Source organism: Alosa pseudoharengus, unplaced genomic scaffold, assembly GCF_046254945.1.
Source record: "Alosa pseudoharengus isolate Yale_2024_CS ecotype anadromous, Long Island Sound unplaced genomic scaffold, YU_APseudo_1.1 YU_APseudo_1.1_scf_5, whole genome shotgun sequence".
Lineage (NCBI taxonomy): Eukaryota > Metazoa > Chordata > Actinopteri > Clupeiformes > Clupeidae > Alosa > Alosa pseudoharengus.
Window position 1 is genome coordinate 21,699,480 of NW_027468837.1, and position 11,981 is coordinate 21,711,460.

The following is an 11,981-nucleotide window of genomic DNA, read 5'->3' on the forward strand; positions in this document are numbered from 1 at the left end:
CTTGCGCCTTGTAAAAGCAGGTGTTAATCCAAATTGAAGTTCAATGCTTCAATAAGAGAACCTTTCAAAGACAACAGAATCGCTATTTAGAGCACCAGTTTTGCAAGTCTCTGTAGGCTACTATCAAAAGCAACATTAACTTTCGTTGGCCTTTCGAATCTTACTTTCACTTTCACGTCATTCACTTAAACTTTCCTACTTGCTAGATTTGACCAATTTTCCATAGCCTACGTTCACAAGTAGTTTGAGTAGAACTACTGATCTTCATTATCTCCCTGCTCGTTGACATCTTATCATCTATGGTATTATTTCATGATCGCTAAACGTTTGATTCTTTTTAATGTTGTCATCAGTTAACTTCATTCAACTGCGCTTGTAGGCTCTGCCATTCAGTTGTGGACGTTCGTAAATTGCGTTTATGGGCGGAGAGAGGCAGAGAAAGGCGCAGTTTACAGGATTGAACGATTGATAAATACGACGGAAACTTGGGTCTGTCAGCATTCGCAGTCTGCGGGTTGTCCATGGCGCTGATAACGTTACGTTCGCAAATGTACGTACATCTGGCCCTCAGTGTCAGCCTTTGGCCTATGCGTCGCTAGCGTATTCATATTTTTTCTCTGACATGACAACACAGTGATAACAGAGCATTTCTAGGTGGAGTAAGTGACTCTCCACCGTTGCCTCTTGAAATTAAGGGCAGTCTGGGCTGCACTTGGTTAAAACAAGGTGGTAGTAGGCCTATTTGTTCATTGAACATGTATTGAACTATTCTGAGTAGCTTGATGGCATAGCAAAAGCCTTACAGTCTGAGGTTGACAACAGCTGTATTGAGTGAGTGTTCCTCCAAACTAGCCTGACGTAGCCAGACTATTTAGAATTTGAGTTTGGTACTGCATGATTGGAACGTGATTATGGGGCGTGTTTCAATGCCTCTGCACACAATTGGATAGACCTAACCAATCAGAGCAACAAATAGCCTATTGTAAATTCTGTAGGGTGAACAGCCAAAACATCCTTCTTCTCGACAAATGCATTAATCACTGTTTTATGTTCATTTTTGTAAAAGTTATTGTGCAATTTGCGCTGTCAATATCTTGTACAACAGACGTGATAGTGCAATCTAAACGTCTAGCTTCTCTAGCAACAGCCTTTTTTGGAAACAAAATCAACCAAAGGGCACTCAGGTGATGTGAATGACTAGGCACCGTTGCTTATCTGTACATTATCTATCTATCAATGACAGGAACGTTAGTCTGTCTGTCTGTGTGTTTGTTTGTGTGTGTGTTTGTTTGTGACATATTTGTCCAACCGTTCATCCGACTGATTTCAAACGTGGCAGGTATCTTGCTACAGGCATGAGTAAGTGCAGTGCCAAGTTTGTCGTTGTTTGGTAATATATCGGTAAAAGAAGCACACGTTTGCTTTAGCCACTCTAGCCACTGACCACTCCCCCTCTCACACAGCACAGCGCAGGACCAGAGAGGGTAGAAGCGGAGCTTTGGCAGCACTGGATCAGTACACGGGTAGAAAGTCAAGATGCTTATTTTGATGATTATCATGTTTGACCTCAACAATAAAGAATGCTTCTGTGCTGTTTGCTTCATTAAATGATTCCTCAGATTTTGCAACAACACACCAACAAACAGTTGCAGTGGTTATACAAAACAAGGTAAAACATTATGTACAATAAAATGATACTTAGAGTAGCCCAGGCTACTTTAGACTGTCTACACTTTGAATAAACAAACAACAATTCCCAAATTGAAACGAATGATGCCACACATGCAAAGCATGACCAGCTACAGACAAGAAGTGGCAGACAGATTGTGATGTCACTTATAGGCTACCAGAGACCAGCATTTTTGCTGCCAGGGCTACCAAACTACCAGCTGGCTCATAGAAATGAATGGCTGAATATTCTGTGTTATTATTTAATTTATTTCAGTTGTCCATGTGCTTGTTTTCATCGAGTTGTCCTAAACCTGAAATGGCCGCAATGTTGAGAATAAGGTTGTTGATGTTTGAGTTCAGCAGCCAATCAAATTACATCCCTTCTTTCTGTGTCTCTGAATAGTTTATAGTTTGGTCCGAGCCACTTTGTTCATTTCCCATTTAGTCTGGGCCATGTACAAAACACACAGAATAGACAGCTCAGCTGGATAATAGAGAGCAGTGATTCACTGAACCTGCTGACTGCACTTAACAGCCAAACAACTGGAGACTGTTATATGTCACAATATCGTTTTTGGCACAAACATCAAATATTTTTTGTGTTTCATGTCTTATCATGTCTATCTGCGCTTGAGCAAAAGTAAATAAGGTGATCCAAATTATGTAACTGAGGTTAAAGGAACACGCCACCCAGTTTCTTCCAGTAGCAGCAACTGGAATCCATGCATTTCCACTGAATTATTTTTGGAATCTGATCCCTTATCATACCTGTTCATTCTTACTCGTCGCTCGACTTATCGTGACTAAATTTAAGATGGCTGCAAACGCTAAACTTCGTGAAGATACTGTCTGTATAAATCGTCTTGTAAGTAAACTACTAGTGCTTTTTCAAAGTTCTCAATGTCTCGTTTTAAATGTCAGGCCCCTCGAAAGTCTACCAATGAAGTGTGGAGATACATTGAGCCTCATAAATGGTGTAAAACAGTGATTTATTTGCATGGCTATAGCCCGATGCCGAAGCACCACCATTGAAAAAGCTGTTGGTAGCATCGGCTAACTAACGCCAGATTTTGGAGTGCAGGGGACAAGCCGAGATGGGCTATGAGACATACGTTCACACTCGGTATCATGTTTCAACACACTTTAGGTCAATATCACACCGGAATTCTCCTTTAACACCTAATTGTAGATCCTATCCACCACAGAGTTTAGAATCCATGCTTGATCGACCCCTCAGCCTCCCCCTCCCCTCTGAGCGAGAGAGAGGCACACACACTAGAAATGCGCTGATGGGCTATTATTTCAACCATAACTGCATAGCAAAACTTATCATCCATCAGCCATCCATCAGCACCAAAGTTTTTTGACCAATTTTCAAAACCGCACCCGCCCACCATCTGCTGGTTGTTTTAATGTAGGCTATATGGGTGATGCAGCGCTGCTGACGTGAGGCTAGAAAGCCCTTGCCTGTTCTAGAAAGACGGAGAGGTATGACTCAACTCGTGAAAGTTAAAGGAACCATATGTAAGATTGTGGCCAAAACTGGTACTGCAACCACTTTCAAATTACTGTAGAGCAGTGTATCCCCTCCCCCCTGACTCGAGGTTGCCAACCCGGATGCTGAAACACTACTGACTTTGTGATTACTAGATAGGTGGAGGGTGGCGCATCAGGCCAAAACACAACATGACATGACAAAACATCAACATCAATTGAGGGCTGCAACTTCACTTTTTAAATGACAATATCCTGGCCGGACTACTGTTGTCAGTGATAACAAGTAAGTATTTGAAATGAACATGATTTCTTAATGTCTAGTGACTTATCAGGGCCATTTTATGATTAATTGAAATACATTTCTTACATACGGTTCCTTTAAGGTAAGAACATATATTACTACTGACATTGGGTGGCGTGTTCCTTTAAGGGCCCCATTTCTCCATAGGCCGGTACAGTATCACCCCCTGATCTTATTGCAGCTGCCACAGGCATGGTTTGATTTTATTTCCAATGAAAAACACATGCATACATAATAATCTTTACTTTAAAAGAAAAAAAGGTATGTTGCTTTCATGCAAATCAAATACATACATACTTCCCTGTTATGTTCTTGCTTGTTACTTATGATAAATACATCATAGAGGTTAGAAGAACCATGTTTGTCTGTTTTTGAATCCATGACTGATCCATGAAGTCCATCATCCTCTCTGTGAAGATGCAGAACCACAATGACTGAACCATGTGAGTCACTACAGTTCGATCAGTATGCTTCCATTTAGATGTGACGTATTGAGGTACTAGGCCTACTGAAGATAAGAATTGATATTAAGAGAATACACCGTGCACTGGACTTGCCTTGCCATTGCAATGCATTTATACAGTTTCTGAAAAGCCAAGGTCTTGTATTACTTTACTGTTGCACTTGTGCATTGTGTTTATTCATCTGCATTTAATCATGTTACTCATCTGCACTACTTTGGCATATGAACAAAAACAAAATAATGAAAGTCTTGTATCTCTTTGCGACAAGGCGAAGTGCTGAGTACAGGGACAGGAACTGAGGCTTTTTAAGTAGGCTACCATCACTGTGTTAAACCCATAAAATGTCAGCTGAGGCTCTGATCAAATTAAATGTGAGTAGAGCGGCCACCCAGCCTTGGACACCTGTAAAGCCTTCGCTGCTCTTTCCACTGGAGTTCACAGCTGCTGGGCAGCTGGTGTCCTTTCATCCGCAGGTTGGACATAGCCTTTAGAAAGACACAGATTCTGCTTTAAAAAGTCACCATTGAAAGTTAAAGTAAAAAAAGTAAAATGTTAATAAAAAAGTTTTTAAATGCCAGCTTCTTTGATGTGTTTTATATGTGCTTTCTGTTTATTTGTCTGTTACATGCTTTAGAGAAAAATATTGTACTCTTCCAGAACAAAGGTTATGTATCTCTACTGATTCAGGTTGATATTGTCCCAAAGATTTGAAGTTTGATTTATGTGGCACTGCTTATGACATTACATTGTTTAATTAATAAACGGAAGTCAATGTGGAAGACATAGTCCATGGAGGGTATATATACAGAGTTTCTAGAGTCAGATATTGTGGGATCAAATAGCCATGGGCTGTATGCCTACAACAGCATTCACTGTTTTCTTATGGTTGTAACTCAACCTTCCTTCTGTCAATGACATGTGAGAAGGGGGTGATAAATACAACCACCTCAGCCTTTGAGGGTTGTGATCTTGGGATTTTATGTAAACTCCTTTAAAAGTGGGGGTTTGTCTTGTCTTGATATCTGGGGTTTGTATCATTTCACTGTAGCAGCTCCACTGTATAGGAATGTAATTGATCACGCTTATCTCTGTGCGCCACTGGTTGCTTCTCAGGAACCAGTTTCCCTTTCCTGAAGTGACATGTTGATAAGAAACCAGGTGGAAAATTACAGATGTTGGGCAATGACAACAATACAAGCCTGTGCATAAAACGTTTTATGACATTACACGTGTATTGCGCTTGCAATACACATGCACTTGCACGACTGCACCCTGACCTGCCCACGGTTCAGTTCCCTTTTGCATATTGTGTGTTAAATCATATGTGGTTCTAGCAAGGCTTACATAACTCTCCCATTTTCTGGGTTCCCTTTTTAAATGGCACATGGCTCAAAGACTTGCTTTGATCAGTCTGCTGTGCTCAGCTGTTGCAGATAGAGGAAGGCCAGGCTACAACAGCCAGATTCAGAATAAAAATGGTAAATAACATAATACTATATCATAATATAATATAGTATAATTTTATATTAAAGGTGCCCTGCCACACGTATTTCATTACTTTGTGGTAATGTCTGAAGTTCTACCATATAGAATAAAAAAAAAATGTAGAAATAATGCCTTGGTTACCTTGTTTCAAGCCATTCTAGCGTGGTATAGAAAGCCTGCAGGAAGACTCAGCTCGATTTGCACCAGTTCTCATTAATATTCAACAAGCTAAGCTGCTTGACTCTGATTGGCTAACAGCTAGTCGGTTTCATCCATAACATGACTGTTATGCTGTTATGAACTAATTTTAGCTTCATGGCATGAACTTAGCTTGGCTAGCAAGTGCTAGCATTGTCCAAATGGGCATGAAACCTGCTAGGCTAGCGAGTGCATTAAAAAGCACTTCCTTGAGTTGACAATAGCATTGGTCTGGGCACTGGTCGTAGACTGCCGCGATGGTAGCCTACTGCTCCAGCTTTGGCATTGTTCCAAAAAATAAACTGAAGCCATTTGATCCTCAACTCTGGGTTCTTGGGCAACATGCATTGTTGAAGTTCTATTCGTGCATAGCGCACAAGCCCGTTGATGTTAAGCCATTCTTGCATACGAAACCTGTCACTGAGCTAGACGAATTCTGTGGGTGCGGTCTCAACTAGGCGAGCTCATGGATAGTAATGAGCTCATTCAATTCCATGTCAGACTGAGCAGGTTTTGTAATTGGACTGATTTCTCCGCTTATTTCTTTTCAGTGGCTAGAGCTGACAGAGGAGGTAGCAGTTCATTTTCACATTCTCGACATAACACAAATATCAAAAGAATACAAGTAAAAACGGTTTTGTGTGGCAGGGCACCTTTAAAACTAGTTGCCCACAGAAACATACCTAAAAAGCAGCAAAAACATGTTTGCTTTTGATAATCCTTTTCTGTTCATCATTTTATTTTTTATTTTTTTCCACCTTGCACCAAAAAACATCACATTTAGTTTGAAAAGAGCTTTCACACATATTCTCTTCTATTTCTACATGAGTGTTTGGATTGCACAACAATAGTGCTGCTACTGGTTAAGAAGACACTGCCTGTATGTCTTCTACCCCAAAGGCCAGAATGTGGACCTGTATGCACACATATGCATGTTTCACATTGATATTCGTGATAATGCAATGTGATGATGCATTGGGAGCACTGTGTTACATAACCTGGTTGTTTTCTTATTGTCTTTTACATTTATTTTTCAACTGCCTGCAAGGCATCACACAACTCACCACAAACAGCCACCATACCTTGCTTCCCAGGATGCACTGCTCTGGTTTGACGTGCTGCGACCCCGGGCTTTTCTTCTCCTTGTGCTGTAATCTGGTTTAGAAATAGCACAGAGAGAGAAAGAGAGGTCAACTCTCAATTAAATTTCCCAGTCTGTAAGATGGGGTAGTAATGTACGGAAGCATATTGCTGCCACACTAAAATAAAGGCTCAGTTTTTCACGTTTTAACAAGATATGTATCACGTTATTACATGAAATTATCACATTATTTCATGATAATGATATTATCACATTATAACTTGAAAATATCATGTTATTTCAAGATATGATTTTTTTACGTTTTTACAAGATATTTATCAGGTTTTTACATGAAACTATCACGTTATTTCAAAATAACGAAACTAAACTAAATGAGACTGGCATAAATTAATCTTCACGCAATGTGGGTGAATGTATAGAGCGCTCTGACTCAGTAGCCTGCAGGTCATCGCAGTCATTTCTAAGGCTGTGGGGAAGGGACGTGGGGAGTGAGAAGTGAGCGCTGCAGTCGCACAGTGCAGGCAAATTAAATATTCAAACAGCAATAGCATGCGCTTTTTGAGATCACATTGTAATCAGCCCCACCTGGAATCCTCCCGACTCTCCCGATTGCCACTCTGCTAGCCTACTGCACACAGGTGCAGAATATTCTGGACAATGCTTGGGTGTTTGCATAGGCTATAGGCCTATAACAATATCATCCACCGTGTACAATAACGAGAATGTCTTAAACCGAGCTTAAAATAGAATTTGATTGAGTCGTGTAAACGAGCATATCCTATTCTTGCCTCTCGTTTCGTTTAGTTTCATTATCTTGAATATAATGTGATAATTTCATGTAATAACGTGATATCTTGTAAAAACTTAAAAATTTAATTTCTTGAAATAACATGATTATGTCACGTTATAACGTGAAAATATCAGTATCATGAAATAACGTGATAATTTTATGTAATAACGTGATACATATCTTGTTAAAACGTGAAAAAGATATTGTTATAACAAGAAACTTTTCACGTAATTACATAATACTGAGCCTTTTTATTTATTTTAGTGTGGCAGCAATACGCTTCCGTAGTAATGTGATAGTATGTTTCTACCAAATTCATCTGACACGTCTGCTTGAGAAATACGGAGGATGATGTTAATATCAGTATCTAACCTGAACTGTCATCTCTGCAGATTTAATGGGAAATAAAATTCTGTTAATTTAATTACTGTTAAGAATGTTGTTCATACTAATTCATTCTAGATCTCTTTCTCATTCTCTCTCTCCTTATTAGTGAGTTATGGCTTTTGTACAATTATCTTTTAATGTTAAAAAATGTAAACGAATGATAAGTATGCCAACAAGTGAAAACATCACCTAACCTAAATAGTATTGTTGGACATTTTATTGAGTTGTATCACTCAGTGACCCTATCAAGTTGTGAAATTCGAAAGAGAAATCAGAAAGAGCTTGAGCTCACTGCTGGTTCTAACTAACCCAAGAACTGATGTGCACCACATGTGTGAGAGAGTTCATCGGGGTCACACATATCTGCCAATGCCTTGGTGTTGATAGATGATAATGAGAGCATAGATCAACCCTCAGAAAATAAAACACTCTTAATTAAGGCCACTGAATTCATTAGAAAGTTTGAGAGTTCAACCTATAGGTAGTTCAACCTAGCCCACCATACTGACACTATCTCTTTGCATTGTATGGCACAATGTGGTATTACAAGAGAATGGTCCAGAGCTGACTGGTAAGTATACACTAACTTTAGTGGATATCTGGGCAACACAGAGAGTATAGGCCTTTTGTGACATTGCATCGAATGGGCTGTTCCCTTAAACATTCTGTTGCTATTTTGGTAATTTGAAATGTTTAAATGTTAAAGGTGCTAAAAGTGCAGTTTTTTGTAGTTGAAAGAGGACATATTTTATCCTTTCTTTACAATTTTGAATAGTTTCTTGAGGTCTTTATAAAACAGTTGTCTCTGTCTGAAGAGCACTGTTCAGAGTGGACTGTTTGCAGGTTTGTCCTTTACAAATACGAGCATATTGCACAATGGGTTCATTTTGACATGTTTTCAACAAACTGGCAGGATAAAAGCAAACTTTCACACTTTCGTTCTTCAGTTGTGAGTGGGAGACTTGGTCCAGATATGTAAAATTGAGGTGGTTTTACTCAGCAAGCAAAACCTAGCCTTGCCTGGTTGGCAAGCAGACCTTCTCAGTTGGGGCTGGAAAAGGTTCACTGACTTATGACTTCAAGCCGGAGCATAACTAGCAGTGAAATTAAACTTAAATAGGTGCATTAAACTCTTACCAAATTGTTTCAGAAGAGCAGCAATCTTGTAAACAAAGGTTTTAAATGCAGTTGTTTCCTCAATTCCAAAGAAATACATGTCCATGCCGGATTAATGATTGCATTTGCGTGCCCATGTTTTAGGGACATTGGAAATAGTCTTCAATGGCCTCTTGGCCAGATGGACCAGAGCTAATCCCAAATATGCCAAAGGTTCATATGGCCATTCCCAGGCTATTGGTAGCCATCCCAGATACCCAAATACATGCATAACATTTTCATGATATGTCCCCACTAAAACATTAAAAAATGTCAAACTTCAATTGTCTGTCATGGTGTATACTAGACACTGTGTAAATCGTTGGTTGTTTCTACCAAAAGGGAGGCCGTTGTCAGTAGTGAAGCATGGCTGGTGGTCATCATACATCCCTGAGAGCATCTCTCCATGTGTTTGTGACAGGCTGCACGCCACGAGACATCAGCTCTTCACACTGCAGTCTCAACAAGTTGAGCGATGTTATGGGAAAGATAAACTGGACCAGGACGAAGAGTTTACCTGAAATAAGGGCGGACGTGCTCCGGCATCCAGCATCACCATCATTAGAGAAGGGACATGTTTATACAACGTGTCTGTTTATTTGTCTGTGTGAGTGATGGTGTGCGTTTGTGTCTGTGTGTGTGTCTGTGTGTGTGTGTGTTTCAAATAGTTTTGAGTTTAAGGGGAAGGTTATAAACTCTTAAAATCATGCTGCCATGACACAACAGCATGTCAAAGGATGCTGTTCCTTAAAGAAAAACTCCAGCCTAACAACAATCTAGGGTGCATTTGTGGATGATAATGAATGTACATTTTCATTTGGGACCAAAACAACATCAATCAAAGCAGTTTTGAATAAGACCAGAATGCATTTACAACTAAATAACATGTTTTTTGGGGGCAACTTCGTAATGTCAAAATAAATAGCTGTTTTAAGCCATTAGCTAGGCAAAACGGCTCGATGGTGTTTTATGCCCTGAATGTTGTCTTCCAGGCAGCACTGCCACCGCTGACTTAAAGGCACCTAATCCTAAACCTAACCCCAACCCTAACCCATGCCTAACCCTAGTGCCTTCCAGGCAGTGCTGCCTTGAAGACAACGTTGGGGGCATAAAACACGTAAAAAAGTATTTACCTTTGTAATTGTAATGGAAAACGTAAAGGGCCCAGGCTCAGGGGGGCCCAGTCTCAGGGGGCCAGGGCCAGGACCATGCACAAGCTCATTTCAAGTCCAGGTTCATCTGGTCAGTTTTTGAAACAGACACCACAAAGTATTGAATAAATACAAATACTGTGAACAAACACTTTTTGCCTTTTCAGGATTTTTTCCCCTCTTCTGTTACACATCATAATATTTTCGTAAATCTTATTGTCTTGTAGTGAATAGAGTATTTCAGAATCACTGTACAGTATCGTGATACCATCAGTATCCTGGACAAAACAATTGTATTGTTGGGAGTATACTAGAATCCTATCATGTAGGCCTAATTATTCTTGCCTCATTAAATGCCGCAAAGTGCCCTCCTTTTTGGTGTTATGGAAATGGCCACTCTATATTAAGGCCATTGCAATTTGACAGATGTGAATGACGCTGACTAAACACATGAATGACACTGTGAAGAGTGTGAATATACCAAAAATCTTGCTTGAGCCGTAGTAGTTAGGAGATAAGTCTTTATGGCTTAAGATGCTTTTCTGAAATTGGGTTAGGTGTACTGTAAAGTAAAGTAAAAACATTCGAAAAGTATTTGTACGGAACATAAATACGAAGAGGAAGAAGATGACCTCTGAAGAGCGGAATCCTCACAAAATCTCTTTTACAAGAGATAGCATTTACATTTAGACGATTTTATCCCGTGCCATAGAGACAGTGGTGTGTTTCCTAGTTATGGTGTCTTTTAGTGTTCTACAGTGTCTAAACATGTATACCTAACAAACTCTGATGAGTTCCTTTAAAAGAAACATTCCTTTATAAACTTTAACAGGCTGAATACATGTTTCTGGAAGTGATTGTGAGTGTAGGTTTGAGCATAGTAAGTATTTTATTTATATAGCACATTTTTCATGCACAGAGTGCAACACAAAGTGCTCCACACAGACACACAGCTTGCCAGACGGAGCGGTGAGAGGCGCCAGCCTATACCCATTATTATGGCATGAGATACGGCTAGAACATCAGTCTGATTGCAGCACAAGTGATCATTAGAAACATGTGGTATGTGAACCAGCGATATCTTAAACATATACCGGTATTTTAATATTTATTTATGTTTATATTAGATGGGATAAAGGAAACAGATAATGTGGAAAACATGTTGGGAATGTTCAATCAGATTGGTGTATCTCGGAGGTAATTACAAATACATTTCCAGAAAGTTTGGCTGAAGTGTTTATATTTTAAAGCAGCACTACAGTACTATCCACAAATTCAAATATTTGGTTTATTGTAATGTGAAGTGTGTGAAATGTGTAGGACAAACACAAACACAAGGACAAACACAATTTGGCATTACTATTAGTTGCCCTGGTAAGCAAATAATAAAAAAACAAACACTTTTCAGCTATCAGATGTTTTTTTTTTTTTTTTTTTACAAAGGACTGTGCCAACCTTAGAGCCGTTGTGGTTTCTTCATGCAGTCTCTACAGGTGCATCTCAAAAAAATTGAATATAGTGGAAAAGTCCTGCCCTGTCCTATCATTGCCCTGCCAGACAGAGAGATTAATGGCTCAGGAAATTATGAGCTGTAAAACTGTAATCATCAAGATTAAAACAAAAAAAGGCTTGAAATATTTCACTTCATGTGTAATGATGAACCTAGATTATATGAAAGCTAATTTTTTGAGATGCACCTGTGTACAGTAAATTCCCATGTATTAGACACATTGTGTATAAACTGCATGATGTTATTTAATGCAAATTAAACACACCTGTG

General features: G+C 39.4%; 1 long non-coding RNA gene across 1 annotated transcript in view; it reads right to left on the reverse strand.

Moving 5' to 3' along the window:
• The window catches only part of LOC143104235 (uncharacterized), an 81,102-nt gene extending 71,618 nt beyond the window's left edge, over nt 1-9,484 (reverse strand). Inside the window, exons 1-2 of the long non-coding RNA XR_012983030.1 lie at nt 9,387-9,484; nt 6,699-6,771 (exon numbers count right to left, since the gene is read on the reverse strand). This is a non-coding gene — a long non-coding RNA (uncharacterized LOC143104235). The remainder of the gene's footprint in view (nt 1-6,698; nt 6,772-9,386) is intronic.
• Nucleotides 9,485-11,981: the final 2,497 nt, after the last annotated feature.